Genomic DNA, 17,280 nt, shown 5'->3' with positions numbered 1-17,280 from the left:
ATATAAAAAACACGTTAGCATTAGGTGCTGAGGTGGCAACTAATTTTATACATGCATCAGAATAGCTGCATAAAGAACAATAGATGTCATGTCAGTGCATGCTGTTTTCTGTAGATATAATAGTCTTTGGCAATGGAAGTTGTATCATAAATGAAGTCTGATTTTTTTTTGCTATCTGAAACACACACACGCACACACACTCATACGTTTAAAGTAAATAATGTCTCAGGCTGCAGTAATAGTATTGTCAATTTGTTCCTCTAATCGTTTACCTTAAACAATTGCAGGACATGGATTGACTAGCCTTGTCCAATTAATAGGCAAAAGGGATGGTTCGGATTATTAATTCATTCTCATATTACCCACTTTATCCAAATCAGGGTCACAGTAAATACAGCAATCCTGATAAGTGGGCATTTGGAAAATGAGTGAGTCTTTTTTTTCTATTTTTAATTTTAGCAGGTGTAGTAATTATGGGGCCCCTGTGCAGACACAGATAATAATGGACCTTCACACACATTGGTATGATGGGTGCTTAATATGAAGCCAGAATTAATACTAGGGTAAAGGAAAATAAATCATGGTAATGCCAGGCTGAACAAATCAGAATGTGTTCTTTTTTCTTTATTTCTTTTCTTCCCGTTCCTCCCATGTTTGTCTGTTGTATGCTGTTCACATGTTTGAAATGAGACACTTTATCCAGATTCAAAAATATGGAATTTGTATGAAATGTGCAGAGTCCTCGATCATGATGGCACCTTTTATTAATGTAACAAGCAAAGAATGACCAATGTAATATAATAGCTACAAGGGCATTTTATTTAAAGGCATCAAGGGGATTCAGGATTCAAGGGAAAACAGATTTTGGTATATTTTCAGAAGTCTTGGTGGATGGTATGATGAGTAAATGAACTGGCTTTGTGATGTATTTTCCCAGTAACATGAGGCCAGATTCCAAAGGAGTTGCTCTCCATGTAATTCTGCTCTGATTCCAAAAGACCTGCTCTCAGTGGAAGTGACTTGCTTCAGTGTAAATGTCTATCTATAAATAGGCTTTCCACATGGACCAGATTCTGACACAACTGCACTCAGCTTGCTCTAAGTGTAAATGGTCGCTTGCATTGAAAGCACGTTTCCTGGAATCAGGGTCATGATGTTGTCAGGAGTGCTGAGTGTTGGAGGAAGCTATACTATATAGCTGTATGCTATAGCAGTTGTTATGCTATCTTGTCTTGCCTGTGGAACCATCTGTAAGTACTAGCTCCTTGGGAAGAGTATTCTTGTATTAAGCTAGCCAGGGGAACTTAGACACATTGAGCTTATTTTTTTTCATGAGGATAAGGCATTACACTAAATATTTATCACAGCACATTCAAAACAGAAATACCAATTCAGAGTTAATGGATAATGTTAACATTGTAACAAACAAATGCAGTATTAACTAAACTCCTGAGAGGACTGTACAAACCTCAAATATCCCTGAAGGTCTCCGACCTCCATTTACCACTTAAGATCATGTACTAAAAGAACTTTTTGAAATGAAAAATGCATCCATGATGGTACCTGTCAATATACCCAGCTACCTAATAAAAAGCATGAAACAAGCACCGGCAGACCCACATCTTAATTTATCTAACCTGAGCTTAGCAACTGGCTTTGTCCTCCAGGTATGGCACACAGCTGTGGTGATAACACTTCAGAAAGATGGCCTAACCACAGACATCATTATTAACAAACCCATCAGTCTGACAAGTCATGTAAGGAAAGCTATGGGACATATCATAACAGACTTGATTAATGTTGATATCAAAAATCTTATTGGAATTGACCACCAGCAGATTGTTTGTCAAGAGAAGATCCTGTCTGATGAATATAGCAAACTCCTTCAAGAAGGTAACACAAGCCATAGGCAGTGGGAACACTGTCTATAAAGCTTAATGTGACCGTGCCAAGGTATTTGATACAGTATCATATGCTTACATAATAAACAAGCTAAATACACTGCAGTTTGACTCTAAGTAGTCAGATGGATTGGAAATTGGTTAAAGGATAGAACCCAGACAGTGAGGGAGGGAGGGATGTGCTTCTTCAGATATCTTGTAGGCGACCAGTGGAGTTCCCTGTTGATCTGTCTTGGGACTTCTGCTATTTGCATCTATTTCTCTCTTTTTCTGATCACAAATAAAGTTCTCTCATTAACCGGGTTAGTGGATAACTGTAAACTGGGAATCATTATCCAGTCCCCAACAGGTAGGCACTCCATGAGCTTACATTTTTTAATAATCAGTGCACTAAAATTTTCAAATTAAATGCCAACAAGTATAATATCTTTGCATTTGGTCAACAGTCCCTCCCTCCAGCCTATAGTACACACAACAGCCTAATTCAAAATAAGAATTCAGTGAGAGATCTTGTTCATTGTTGGATAGTTTCCTCTTGTTTGGCCATCATGTTGCAACAGTGTTTAGAAAATCCTTTTACCTTGAGCAACTCACTGCTAAAAGTATATCTTCAAGATCAAAAGAACCCCTTACCCACTTGAATTCCACACTGATTAGGCATATCATAGAATACAATGAACCCTTTGGGATTTGTCTCACTAAACATGTTAAGCAAATGGAAAGACCCCAGAAGTTCCTAACTAAAAAGATCAAGGGCTTAAGGACCCTGAACTACCAGGAGAGATTGGAAGCTATATCCCTGTATTCAGTATTCTATATACTCCTTAGGGGTGATATGTGCCTTGCTTATTGGACCATAAGGGATCTCCTAGTATAAAACCTCTTGGATCCCTATCAGATGATCAAAGCTTCAAAACTTCGAAGGTCATATAATCGAGACCATATGATCCATGTTTTGAAACATCGAATGTTTTGAATAGAGATTGTGGTACAGCACAGAATGTGAAATGTACCCATTTCCTCACTGTAGTGAAATCTTGGAGTTGGTTTGTTTAATTTGCAGGAGGTGTGTGTGGGGGGGTGCAGGTGGGCATGCCCCCTGCAAAAGGTTAAAAAACGTTTTTGTTTTTATTTTATTTTTCTTTGATGTTCAATGTTTAAAAACTTTGATCATATGGTCTCGGTCATATGAATTTCAAAGTTTTAAAACTTCGATCACCTGATAGGGATCCATCTTCTTATACCTTTATAAATCAAACAGGTCTATGCAAAGAGAATACTGCATTTATGTCTAACAAACTGCAAATAAGTGAAACCTAATCTTACACATAAGGAAAGCATTTGGTTCCATAGATTTGTTTTTCTGTTGTAGGTAATTGATAAGATAGAAATAGTTACTTGGAGGATTAATACACAGAATATATGAATCATCATTCTTTAAGGTACTGTAAATGGAGAGGGGCTTCTCTGGCAAGGTGACCTTGGCACTGGAAGACAACAGGTGTGCCTATTGTCCCATGCATTTTTCTACTAGTGTGGGAGGTACAAGCAGATGATATTAGGAGATGCAAAACTACAAATAAGATAAATTATGTATTGGATATAATATATGTTGTTTTCATGTAAGTTTTACCAATGAAGGATTTGGTTACAGTGATGTATGATGCATTTGAGAGTTTTATATGTTTGGCAACTTTCAGAGAAGAAGTGCAGCTGGGATAAAATTGCTCCAGTGAAGTAAAGAGGGGATGATGAACCAAGACTAGTAAAGCTGGGAGAACTGATGGTATGACAGGAGCCATTTATGATGGTGCATGGACCAGTGGAAGACACAGTGAGGAAAACTGCAGTGGTCTGCAAAGATGACATAGTATGAGATGTGAAATACATTGGCATCTGAATAAACCAAAAAAAAAATTAAATGTGCAAATGGTTTGACATCTACTACTGATTCCATGATGAAAGAAATACAGCAGGTGTAAAGGGATTTGCAGTGAACATATTTGTTAACAACACAAGTCAAACAATGACAGAAACAGACACAGATGTTTAGACCAGGAAGAGTGTAGTACAATAGATTAAAGGGTCTATACAGCAAACCTGGTGAACTAATTCTAGAGGTGGAATAAGAAAGGTTTCAGGTCAGGGGTGAGGGATGGTATTAGGCTGTTTTGCAGATAGACACAATGGCCATGTGCCAAGGATTTGGTTTCAGAAGAGGGGACATAGTTGAAAGGATGGTACAGAACAGATAACTCAAAGGGTACCTATGAACCTATATGAGTGGATGGGAAATAGGAAATACACCCGTGGGGATCACTTCTGTGTCTCTGCTCGACGGTGGCACAGGAAAATAACTTTCTTGGATGGCGTAAGCCAGGGAACCTTGTTGGCTAGGCTTATGTAGGCCCTTGGGCCGATAGCTTAGTACCTACCTATGAACATATGAACTGTGAATGAGGGCTAACAATTGATGATGGAAGACCTAAAGAGATGGGCTAAGGTGATAATATTGTTTTTCTCAGGTATTTGTATGTCTAAGACATATATAAAATATGGAGGTTCATGTGGAGTTGAGGTACAGGAGGATTCTGAGTGTTAGGAGTTTGTGAAATAAGGTATGAAAAGCAAGCAAGGAGGAAAATGGATGACAGTGGACAGGAAGTGGAGATGGCTAAGTATAGGAGAGGGAGGAACAATATAAAGGGACAAGAAAGAATGCAGAATCTTGGCTACCATGCGAGACAAGAAATTAAAGAAGAGGAAGGAATCACAGAAGATGTATAGGAAATTAAAAGCCCTATGCCTAGCATAAAATCAGCAGATGTAATAAATGCACAGCTGAATTGTCTCACCTGTTAGACTATGGAAAGGAGGACAGTAGATGACTGAGATGAAACACATATGATTTCTGAGTATCAGGATTACTGCATATACTGAGAAGGAGAATATATTTACAAATGAGGAAAACAAGAATAACAAATGTGCAGAAGATGTGAGGGACATCAACTAGTACCTGACATCACCATGTTGTTGACATTGGAGAGATGATCAAATGGTGTGTAGTAAAAACCTGAAAAACAAAGTGACAGAGGGAGAAATAAGGGTAAGGGAAGCAACACTGCCATCAATTTGAAAAATGATGATGGAACATAGAAGTAAGGAGAAAGCAAACTGGAAATAAACAAGGCATTGGAGAACTACAATGTGGAGTAAAAAGAAACTTATAGTGTGGTGGGTGCCACTGGTCAGATGTGTTTGGGGCAGGAAGGCAGCAAAGACAAATTCAAAAAAATATATATATATCCTTCTCATGCTTAGTTGGTTGGACATTTTGTTCTAAAACTCCACTAAAAACAAGAAGAAATGTCTGTATGACAAACTGTAGTTAAAAAGTGAGGACCAGGAAACTCCAAGGAAGATCCGTGCATTTATAATGTTTTACAGAGAAATGATCACCAAGATTCCCTAAGAAAGTAACCAAATAGGTCAAATATTAGAATTTTTAAAAATGGACTTATAAACACATGCAGAGATCTGGAACCAAAACAGGGGGAACATAAGGTAAAACAAGATTAGAGAATAAGTTATAGAAGTGAAAATGCTAAATACAAAAGTAAATGAGTATAAAGTAGTAAAGTTAGAGCTACAACACCAGAAATAAGTGCTTCAGTGCAGGATTTACATGCAAGACAAACACAATGAAGCAATACAAACTGTATTTATTTGTTGACTGGGTAAGTTCACTAGGCACAAGTACTTATTTAATCTGATGAAAGTAACCTGGTCAACCTGACCAGTCATACAGCTTTACAAGTAGAAAAAAGAAATTAATTAAACCCCATACTACAAGAAGGAACTCGTTGGTAACCCACAGCCTTAACCCTGGGCTGCAAACTGCTAGAAAAGGCTGAGGACATTTTGCTATGCCAAGAGACCTACCAGTTCAAACGCTAGCATTTGGGCTAAATACAAGGACACAGTTAACTACGTACCTATATAACAAAGGCAGCAAAAAATCAAGCTATATGCCAAAGTCCTAAAACATCGAGACTGAATGGTCAAAAAATGGACTTACATATAAAAAGTCTAGGATGGTCATGTCTCAGTGTATTCCCTTCTCTGATGTATGAAGATCTCATAATTGGTATATATAAGTTCAGGGGTGTGAGCAGCTTGCCCACCCCACGTCAGGAGATTTGCTCTTCACCTGGGTTTTCGTTCTTTGTTTTTAGGCTTGTCAGCATTCATCTGGATACTAAAACATTTGCTCAGACTCCTTTTATTAAAAAAAAAAAAAAAACTGTATGCAATGCCAAAAACTTCCTAGTAAAGCTATGTAGCATGAATCAGCCAATTTCAAAGTCAAATGCTAACTGAAATCCCAGAATTTTCCAAGAGAATTTTAAAATGGGAGGGGGGATTACATTGTCTATTAATAAAGAAAAAAAGTGGGTTTCCAGTTCAATAGCATGGCAGCAAGCCAGGATGGCTTTTGGAAGTGTTACTGCACCAGTTCTTATAAGACTGCTTCAAAATGGCTACATGTATGGAAGTCCTACCCAGTGCATGACATTTAACAGAAATAACAGTTGACTTAAATTCATGTAGACAACATGGCCTGTACATAAACAGTGTAGGCAATATCACTGCTCTTTAATGAGACTAAAATTTCTATAAGCATGACAGTAGCAGATAAAAGGCATCGTATAACTGTTCCCTGTCCAGTTTAAGATGTTATCTGTATTGTCCTCAGTGCAACGAGAGACAGCAGAGGGTTCGGAGGGGAAAAAGGAGTGTTTTTTTTCTTTTTAACAGGTTCATGGATTGATCATAGGGTCATCTTTTCAGCTATGACCAATTACATTACAAGATAAAAACTGGATATCAAAGTAGTAACAATTGATACCATAAGTAACAAATACAAAATTAATAACATATTTACTGTAGATTTTTACCTAGTTCATTTTATCAGGGATGAAACATTCAGAATTTGGGTCAAACAACATAGACAACAGTAATGCTCAAACAGACTCATGTGAAGCATTGTCACCTACTTTCAACAAAAAAATACAATACAAAAAGCACATTTCTACTATACACAATGATGGAAAACCATAAGTTCACAATACTCTTTCATTTAATGTTACAATTATGCCCTTATACCCCATTATATACATACTACACTGGTTTACTTCCTATATTCTCGTATTTCTGCATATTAAACAAAGAGAAGTATGCTGATTTTTAAAGTCACCCCCTAGAGCAACATTCTTATCATAACCTGAACCTGGTCCTATAATGGTTCTTCTACTATTACATTTTAACTAGGAAAATGTTAGAAAAAATGTCTTAAACTCAGTTGCTTATAAGTTATTTTTAACATACACTTTTACTAAAATATTTAAAACTATGGGCAATGTTTCAACCTTTTACTTGCATATCTAAATGCATATTTCTTCTTAAAAATACAAGTTTTTCAGTACTTGGGCTTACTTCTGTGGGGCTATATGAAAGCTTAATAGTGCAGTTTTTTGGGATGGCCTATTCTTCTCAAATGCTGTTATGAATACTTTATGAAACCCATTTGTTTTTGCTGTATTCATTTTGTTTTCCTACTTTTATATTAACTCCCTCTACCTGTACAGATTTTGGTTAGTAACACTTCTAATGGTTTAATTACTCCAAGTTTTTTGGGTTTCTAATACTATCGTGGGAATAGACTTCATTCATTATCCAAAATGGCTGAATGCAACATTTACATTTTATGCATTCATGCCTTCTAATGGCAGCTCTTCTGATGTCCCTACTGACCCTGCTCTGTGCCTTTCTTGTCCTGCCTAAATACGCTGCCTTTTATAATCACCACAATATCCACTCAGTCTGTACCAGTATTCTGCTGCACATTTCAACACATATTATCTGAACTCCCAACAATCGTAAATTTTATAAATTGGTTTTCATGTTTTGTGGTCATTTATTTAGTGCTTTTTTATTTTTATTTTTTTAGTATAGGTCATCACTTTTTGATAGTGCATAGCTTTAGTCTGCCTATTACCAACACACTCTACTCAACTTAAAAGCATGAAGATTCAGATTTGTATTATATATGTTTTTATTACAAGAAAAATCTAAGAATTTTTACTAACTGATGTTTTTACAGTATTTAATACCAGCACTTGGTGGTGTGTATTTAGAATGGTTTAATTCCTCCAAGTATTTTGTGTTACTAATACAATGATAGGAATTGACCTCATTCCAAAGTCAGGGTATGAATAAAGCTCATTAAATTAGTATTGTTTCAATCTTTGATGTTAGCCAAAAGTTCTCTTTGCAGCAACCGCAATGGTCCTTTTTTTTTTTTTCTAAAATCTCTGTATTTGAATTTTCAGATATTAACAGCGATACATCCAATCTAACACACAAAACAAACAGTACATACAAAAAGGAAACACTCAAAAAACTAATAACACAAGAAACATATATATATATATATATATATATATATATATACACTATATGCAATAGAAGTCACTACATCATCAAATGAAGTATAAAAGGTTTTTAACATCACTTAAGAAAGTGAGGAATAGTATAAGGGACATATTTTATGAAGAAGATAAATATAGAAATTCAACCACTTATTATACTTAATGTAATTAGGGAATACAATTAGATATATAAAGAGGAAAAAGGGAAAGAAGGGAAAGAAAAGAAAAAAAACTAAAAACTGGTTATAATGCAGTTACTGCATAATATAAATTTGTGTTATCATGTCAGTGTACAGACTATCTTTCTTTATTAAGAATTATATCTAGTAAGTAACCCCAATATTTCTGATAATAGTGTTTCTTTTTTGATTTTTGTATAAACTAGTTTGTAAGATGAGATATATTTAATAACAAGGTTGCTAAAGCCTTCCAATGTAATTGGAGATGTGACATTCCAATTTTTAGTGATATAAAATGTAATAAGGGCACACATCTTGATAAGGACATGTTTTTTTTTATTTTTGAAAGTCGAGTCATGTTCACCTAAATCACAACCTACTAATAAACAATAAACCCTTAAATCTAACAAATTACCCTCTGATAAAAGATTGTACAGTATGGGAAATATACCAATGGGGAGAATCCAATATACAACAAATAGGACTAGAACTAAATCTTACTAAGAAATATACTGTTATTGTTACCCAAATCCATTATCTCATAAATGCTAAATTCTCACAAACACAAGTCGACTTGCAGGATATTAACTTAGTAAAACTAATACTAGAAAATCTCAAGATGAAAGGGAAAACAATTTCTAGGACATATAAACTTGTAACAAACATAACGCATCGGAATTCTCTATTATTTTCAAACTATTGGCAAGGAAAAAAAAACAATCTCTAATAGATGAAAATAAGAGACTGGCCATTTAGAATACGATAAAATTAATTCCTTTTAAGAAGCTGGTATATACACAAATTATGATAAATAACAATGTATACTATACCCCATCAAAACTAAAGAAGTTCAATTCCAACTTCTCGCCTATATGTCCTCACTGCCCAAACAAAACTGCAGATATTCTCCATGTCATGTGGAAATGTAGCAAGGTACACAACCTATGGTGCTCTTTAAGAGCTAGGTTAGAGAAGATGGGATATGAAAAAAAAGCACCCGCAATGGTCCCTGAACTGACTCCTTCTGTAATTCATATGGAGTTACAGGTATTGTTAACATATATAAATACAACTGTAAATTGTTTTGTATTACACCATTTGCTCCTACTGCTATTGGAATTGTCTGGTATCGTTTTCTTCCACACTGCTCTCATTTTTGCCTGGAAATTATGATATTTTATGACTTTGTATCTCTCTGTACATAAAACAGTGTAATCATGGAGTGTAGCAGATTCAATGATCAATGCTGCTTTTGTCTTTTTTTTATTTTTTACTGGACTGCTATATTTGGTTTTCTCACATCTATTTTTGAACTGTTGGTAATGAGTGATCCCATGTGACACAAACTTCATCATTCTCTATAATGCTTTGTGGTTCATGTTTCCAATGCTTCCCAAATACTTCAGTATTGTAGTGTTTGTACAATCCCCAATGCAACAGTCTTGCCACATTATTGTGCCTTTTAGTGTACAGGGCAATCTGCCATGAGTATATCACATGCAGAAATGACACGAGTGACTGTTTCCAGTTCTGTTTTACAAAAGCTTGCATTTGTCTGTTTCTCGTGCATGTTCAATGGGCTTTGTAAACCAACGTGTATGTAGTCTACTATCCTGGGCTGCCATTATTAACCTTTCATCATTTGGTATCAATTCAACTTCTTTAACCATTCCTGTGTCAAATCCTGATCGACATGAGGTTGTTCCAAGTGATCTCTGTACTTGCCACAATGGTTAGGCCTTTCCCACATTTCTTTTCTTCTCATATGATTCTTCTCCTTATATTCTTTCTTTCTTTTTCTTTTTTTTTTTCTTGGAATATTCAGTTGCTGCCTGATGTATTAATTTGCCCTCTGTAATAGCTTAACTGAAAAGTGGCTTGCCACAGTTTTCTTGGTCACTGCAATGTAATTGATCAATGTAGGGTGTATCTTACACATCTGTAAACATTCCTTTATCCATGAATCAGGGATGCTGTCAAAAATTATTTTCTGTAATCTGTTCATGACATACTTACATTCTTCCCCTTTTTAGAATTCTCTATGTTCTCATTTAGCAGCAAATGATCATTTGTTCCATATGACTTTTTTGTTACCCTCTTTTTTTATTACCATAATTGATTTTTTTTCCTAAATGACTATAAATTCTGTCTGCATAACTTTGAGAAATGGGGTAGGGGTTATCCTGAAGGAACAGTATACCAAGAGTGTTTTGGAGGTGAAAAGAGTGTCAGATAGAGTGAAGTTTATGAAGCTGGAAATTTATGGTGTAATGATAAACGTTGTTTGTGCATACACTCCACAAGTTGGGTGTGCAATGGATGAGAAAGAAAAAATTTGGAGTGAGTTGGATGAAGTGGTGGTGAGTGTACCCAAGGGTGAAAGACTGGTGATTGGAGTGGATTTCAATGGGGATGTTGGTGAAGGGAACAGAGGGGATGAGGAAGTGATGGGTAAGTATGGTGTAAAGAAGAGGAATGCAGAAGGTCAGATGATTGTGGATTTTGTGAAAAGGATGGACATGGCTGTGGCGAATACATATTTTAAGAAGAGGGAGGAGCATAGGGTGACATACAAGAGTGGAGGAAGATGCACACAGATGGATTATATCCTATGCAGGAGGGCCAGTCTGAAGACAATTGGAGACTGTAAAGTGGTGACAGGGGAAAGTGTAGTTAAGCAGCATAGAATGGTGGTCTGTAGGATGACATTGGTGATCAAGAAGAGGAGGAGGAGTGTGACAGCAGTGCCAAGAATTAAATGGTGGAAGTTGAAAAAGGGTGATTGTGAGGTGGAGTTCAGGGAAGGGTTAAGACAGACACTGGGGGGCAGTGAAGAGTTACCAAATAGCTGGGTAACTACAGCAGATCTAGTAAGGGAGATGGCTAGAAAGATGCTTGGTATGACATCTGGACAGAGGAAGGAGGTCAAGGAGACCTGGTGATGGAATGAGGAAGTACAGGAGAGTATACAGAGGAAGAGGCTGGTGAAGAAGAAGTGAGATTGTCGAAGAGATGAATAAAATAGACAGGAATATAAGGAGATGAGGCACATGGCAAGGTGAGAGGTGGCGAAGGATAAGGATAAGACGCATGAAGAGTTGTATGAAAGGTTGGACACTAAGGAGGGAGAAAAGAACCTGCACCAATTGGCTAGACAGAGGGACTGAGCTAGGAAAGATGTGCAGCAGGTAAGGGTGATAAAGGATGGTGAGGAAAATGTACTCACAAGAGAGGTGAGTGTGTTGAACAGATGGAAAGAGTACTTTGAGGGGTTGATGAATGAAGGTAATAAGTGAGAGAGAAGGTTGGATGATGTGGGGATAGTGAATCAGGAAGTGAAACAGATTAGCAAGGAGGAAGTAAAGACAGCTATGAAGAGGATGAAAAATGGAAAGACTCTTGGCCCAGATGATATACCAGTGGAAGCATGGAGGTGCTTAGGAGAAAATGCAGTGGAGTTTTTAACCAGATTATTTAATGAAATCTTGGAAAGTCAGAGGATGCCTGAGGAGTGGAGAAAAAGTGTTTTGGTACCTATCTTTAAGAATAAGGGTAATGTTCAGAGCTGTAGTAACTACAGAGGGATAAAACTGATCAGTCACAGCTTGAAGTTATGGGAAAGAGTAGTGGAAGCTAGGTTAAGAAGGGAGGTGATGATTAGTGATCAGCAGTATGGTTTCATGCCAGGAAAGAGCACTACATATGCGATGTTTGCTCTGAGAGTGTTGATGGAGAAATATAGAGAAGGTCAGAAGGAGCTGCATCATGTCTTTGTGGACTCAGAGAAAGCATATGACAAGGTGCCTAGAGAGGAGTTGTGGTATTGTATGAGGAAGTCAGGAGTGGCAGAGAAGTATGTACAGGATATGTACGAGGGTAGTGTGACAGTGGTGAGGTCTGCCCTGGGAATGATGGATATATTTAAGGTGGATGTGGGATTACATCAAGGAACAGCTCTGAGCCCTTTCTTATTTGCAATGGTAATGGGCAGGTTGACAGATGATATCAGACAGGAGGCCCAGTGGACTATGATGTTTGCAGATGACATTGTGATCTGTAGTGAGAGTAGGGACTAGGTTGAGAAGATCCTGGAGAGGTGGAGATATGCTCTAGAGAGGAGAGGAATGAAGGTCAGCAGGACTAAGACAGAATATATGTGTGTGAATGAGAGGGAGGATAGAGGAATGGTGAGGATGCAGGGAGTAGAGTTGGCGAAGGTGGATGAGTTTAAGTACTTGGGATCAACAGTTCTGAATGATGGTGAGTGTGGAAGAGAGGTGAAGAAGAAAGTACAGGCAGGGTGTGAATGGGTGGAGAAGAGTATCAGAAGTGATTTGTGACAGAAGGGTACCAGTAAGAGTGAAAGGGAAGGTCTACAAGAGGGTAATGAGACAAGTTATGTTATATGGGTTGGAGATGGTGGCATTGACAAAAAGACAGGAGTCAGAGATGGAGGTGGCAGAGTTAAAGATGTTAAGATTTGCACTGGGTGTGACGAGGATGGACAGGATTAGGAATAAGCATATTAGAGGGCCATCTCAGGTTGGATGGTTTGGAGACAAAGCCAGAGAGGCAAGATTACATTGGTTTGGACATTTGCTGAGGATGGATGCTGGTTATATTGGGAGAAGAATGCTAAGGATGGAGCTTCCAGGTAAGAAGAAAAGAGGAAGGCCTAAGATAAGGTTTATGGATGTGGTGACAGAGGACATGCAGGTGGTGGGTGTGACTAAGCAAGATGCAGAAGACAGAAAGAAATGGAAACAGATGATCCGCTGTGGCGACCCCTAATGGGAACAGCCAAAAGAGAAGAAGAAGAACTTCCAGTATATAGTTTGTATATTATTGGAAGGCAAGTTATTGGTCTACAGTTTTTAGCATGGCTTGCAGGTTCAATCTTAAGGAAAAATATAATGTTTTCCTGTTATTAATCAAGTTGGCATCAATTTACAGAGTTCACATAAGTAATTTTTACTCCTGGCTAAATCTTTGTATAAAGATATTAATACTTTTAGCCAAACAGTAGGTACTACATCTAGGCCGGGGGGGGGGGGTCCATTTAGGAGCTTCTCTTAATTTTGTTTCACTTTCTCTGGCTATTACTTCATCCCATTTTATATCCTCTACATTTGAATTTATTACTGTTTCTATTCATTTTTCTATCCATTCATCATTTTTGTTATCTTCCACATGGTCTTTGTAAATATTTCTCCAAAATGTGTCTATTTATTCTTTTTTTTTGTGGTGTTTCTGTTCCTTTTATTTTGTTACTCAGTTCTCTATAAACCTTTTTTGAGTCATCAATGAATTGATTATTGTGTAGTTTCCTTTATATTAATCTGTATATCTTTTTTTTTTCAAAACAGGTTTATTGTTTTAACATATAAGAGAAATATCATAACAATTTTATACAAGTAATTAAAAATAGGTATTATTATAATATTCAACAAAACAACTAAAGTATTTACAAAGACATCCACTACAATCAGATCAATTAATTAAACTAAAATACCATGCTATTGAAATTAAAAATTTTTTAACAAATTTTGTAAATTATCCCATACAATAAAATAAGATGTTTTTCTATTTGTTCTAGTCCTAATTGTGTTTATTTCCATATGGCACACTATATTCATAACATTTTTAAATTCATTGAACGAAGGAGGTGTATCTGAAATCCAATTTCTAGTTATTATTTTCCTAGACACTGCTAGAATAGACCATAACAAGGGAAGCTTAACCTTTTAACACTTTGAGGAACAGGTGTGTTGAATAATATAAGAGATTTAGAAATAATGAAATTATCTGTAAAAGAGCCTGCAAAAATTCATTAATTGACTTCCAGTATTCTTTCAATTTTATACAGTCATAAAACATATGAGCCCAGTCAGCATTAATTTCTACATTACATCTCTTACATAGATTATCTTTATTATTTATTTTATTCATCATCAAAGGTGTATAAAAGATCTATGTAAAAATTTCCATGTATAAAGTCTCCAGACAATGGAAGACGTAGTTCTATAAGCAGATTCCAATATATATTGTTTATCTTGTTGATTTGGTGGGTCCCCATTAATAGAAGTGAAATAATTCCAGTATGAATCTACACTGTAAAAGTTTCTTGTCTGATAACTTTATGTATGTATGAAAGTTTACCTTTATCAGAAACTTTATGTTGTAAATTTAATATCAAGTAATCAATCAGTGTTGGAATAGATTCTTTAACAGTTATAGACATTAAATCTATTTTATTAATGAGATGTTGTCTAAAGGTCTGAACCTCTAACCAGCAAGTTTCTCTTAGATCAAATTCTTGTTTTAAGAAATCTAGATTTTTAACTTTATTATCAGATATCAACTGATACCAGTACTTTAGATCATTATCTATAGCTAAATGAGTTCCTTCAGAAGTAGATGACAAAAGCATACCCTGAGTATACATTATAGGAAATACAATAAATTCCATTCCCTATACTTAGGGTGCATGAATATAAAGTTACGATAACTAATAATAATATTTAATGGGTAACAAACCATATGTTTAGGTGTAATAGGTGAAGTACAAAATTCCTTTAGTAACCATAACATGGAGTTATTTACAATCATATTTTTATGTGTTAAGGAGATTTTCATGAAGTGTATACTAATTAGCTCCCAATAATCTTTCCATTTTGTGACATATGACTGATCTATTAATAAAGTAATAACTTTTACAATAGAAGAGATAGTATATAAATTAAAGTCTGGAAAAGAAATACCCCTTGAGACCAGCTATTAGTATGTTTCTTTAATGCAATCCTAGGTCTATTAGGTGCCCATAAGAAATTTAACATTAGTGTGTTCAGTTTCTTGATAATTATTTTTGTAGGTGGAAGTATTATTGATTGTATTAAGTATAAAATCTTGGGGAATATTATCATTTTAATAATTGTAAGTCTCTCCTCCATAGTAAAAACATATTATTCCAGGTATTAAAAATATTTTGTATATTAAGAAAACAGGTATTATAATTATTATATATAATAGATTTAATATCTTTAGATAGTAGTATACCTAAATAAGTTATCTGACCTGAATTGGGTACATATTTAGTAAAATCACTAATGAGAATATTTTTTCGTGTATATATAGGTAGTATTTTAGTTTTTCTTCATTGAATATTAAACCAGAAATACTTTTAAAATTCATCATGTTATCAAATAGAGACTGTATAGAAGAATTAGATCCTGCTGATGTAATTAGAACATCATCTTGAAAAAGTTGAATTTTGGATGTTGTATTTTCATCTATTTCAAAACCCTCTATGTCAGTACTGTTTCTGATCAAATTAGCTCAAGGCTCCATTACTAAAGTGAATAATAGTGGAGAAAGTGGACATCCTTGTTTTTACCTTTAAGAATGGGTATTTTTGTGAAACATATGTTCCTACCTTAATATAAGCCAATGTTCCTTTGTATAAATGTTCAATTAGATTTACAAATGCATCCGAGAAGTTTGTGCACTTCATTAAGGTAAACAGATAGTCCCAACTTACTGAATCAAATGCTGAACTTATATCAAGACTAATAAGTGTTAAATCTTTCTTTTTCCTATTTGCAAAATCTATTAATGTTAAAGTTCTTCTTATATTATCAAAAGTATTTCTATTTACAATGAAGCCTGTCTGATCTATATCTATAATGCCGGGAATGATTGTCTTCAATCTATCAGCAAAGATATTCATAAACATTTTATAATCAACATTAAGTAATGAGATGGGCCGATATGAAGAACATCTAGTTGGATCTTTATTAGGTTTTAAAATTGGCGAAATAAATGTATATTGCCAAGATGGGGGTTATTAACTCAGTTTGGGCCAAAATAAAACCTTATGTATTAATGAATATGTATTTTAGAAAGGATTTTATATATCTCTGGTATAATACCATCATTACCCGGTGCTTTGTTTGATTTAAGCTTATTTATTTGTGTAATAACTTCTGTATATGAAATACTCTTGTCCAATAGTTTAATCTGTTGTTTATTAAGCTTTTATTCATATTTGTGGTTATAAACTCCTTTATTTTATCTTTAGGTTCCATGTTAATATTATTATGGTTAATTTTGTGAAAGTGATTTCTAAATTCATCTAGTATTTCTGGTATACTAGAAACATTCTTCTTTTCCTTAGAGAAAAGATTTTTGATATGGTTTTGTTTATTCAACCTTTTGTTTTATTTTTAAGTCTATGTAAGTATTTGGGGCTTATTGAATAAGACAAAACTTGTATTTCTCTAAAGTTATTTTAACTTTATGAGTTAAAATTTCTTTGTATTTCTCATTTAGTTTGTTTATTTCTTCAATAACTTTCTTGTCCATAATATTTTCTTTATTATTATGTTTATAAGAGTCTAATTTACTTTGAATATCTAACAATTCCTTATCCCAAGATTTCCTTCTATTATTATACCATCTGATACTTTGTCCATATAGATATGATTTTAAGGCATCCCAAACATAAACAATGGAGACTTCAGGAGTGTTATTTATGTCTAAAAATGTTTTACTTCTGAAAGTATATATTCTTTATAGTCTTTTAGTTGAGTTAAGTATGCTGGTATCCTTTTGATCTGAACATTATGAGTATTTTTATCATGAATTCAAAACAATTGAATTATGATCAGATATAGGACATGAAATGATTTTTGAATTAATTAAATCTGTTAC

The sequence above is a fragment of the Protopterus annectens genome, chromosome 3.part1 (assembly GCF_019279795.1).
Source record: "Protopterus annectens isolate FY-2018-M chromosome 3.part1, PAN1.0, whole genome shotgun sequence".
Classification (NCBI taxonomy): Eukaryota; Metazoa; Chordata; order Ceratodontiformes; family Protopteridae; genus Protopterus; species Protopterus annectens.
The sequence above is the reverse complement of the archived record's forward strand: the minus strand, read 5'-3'. Positions refer to the sequence as shown.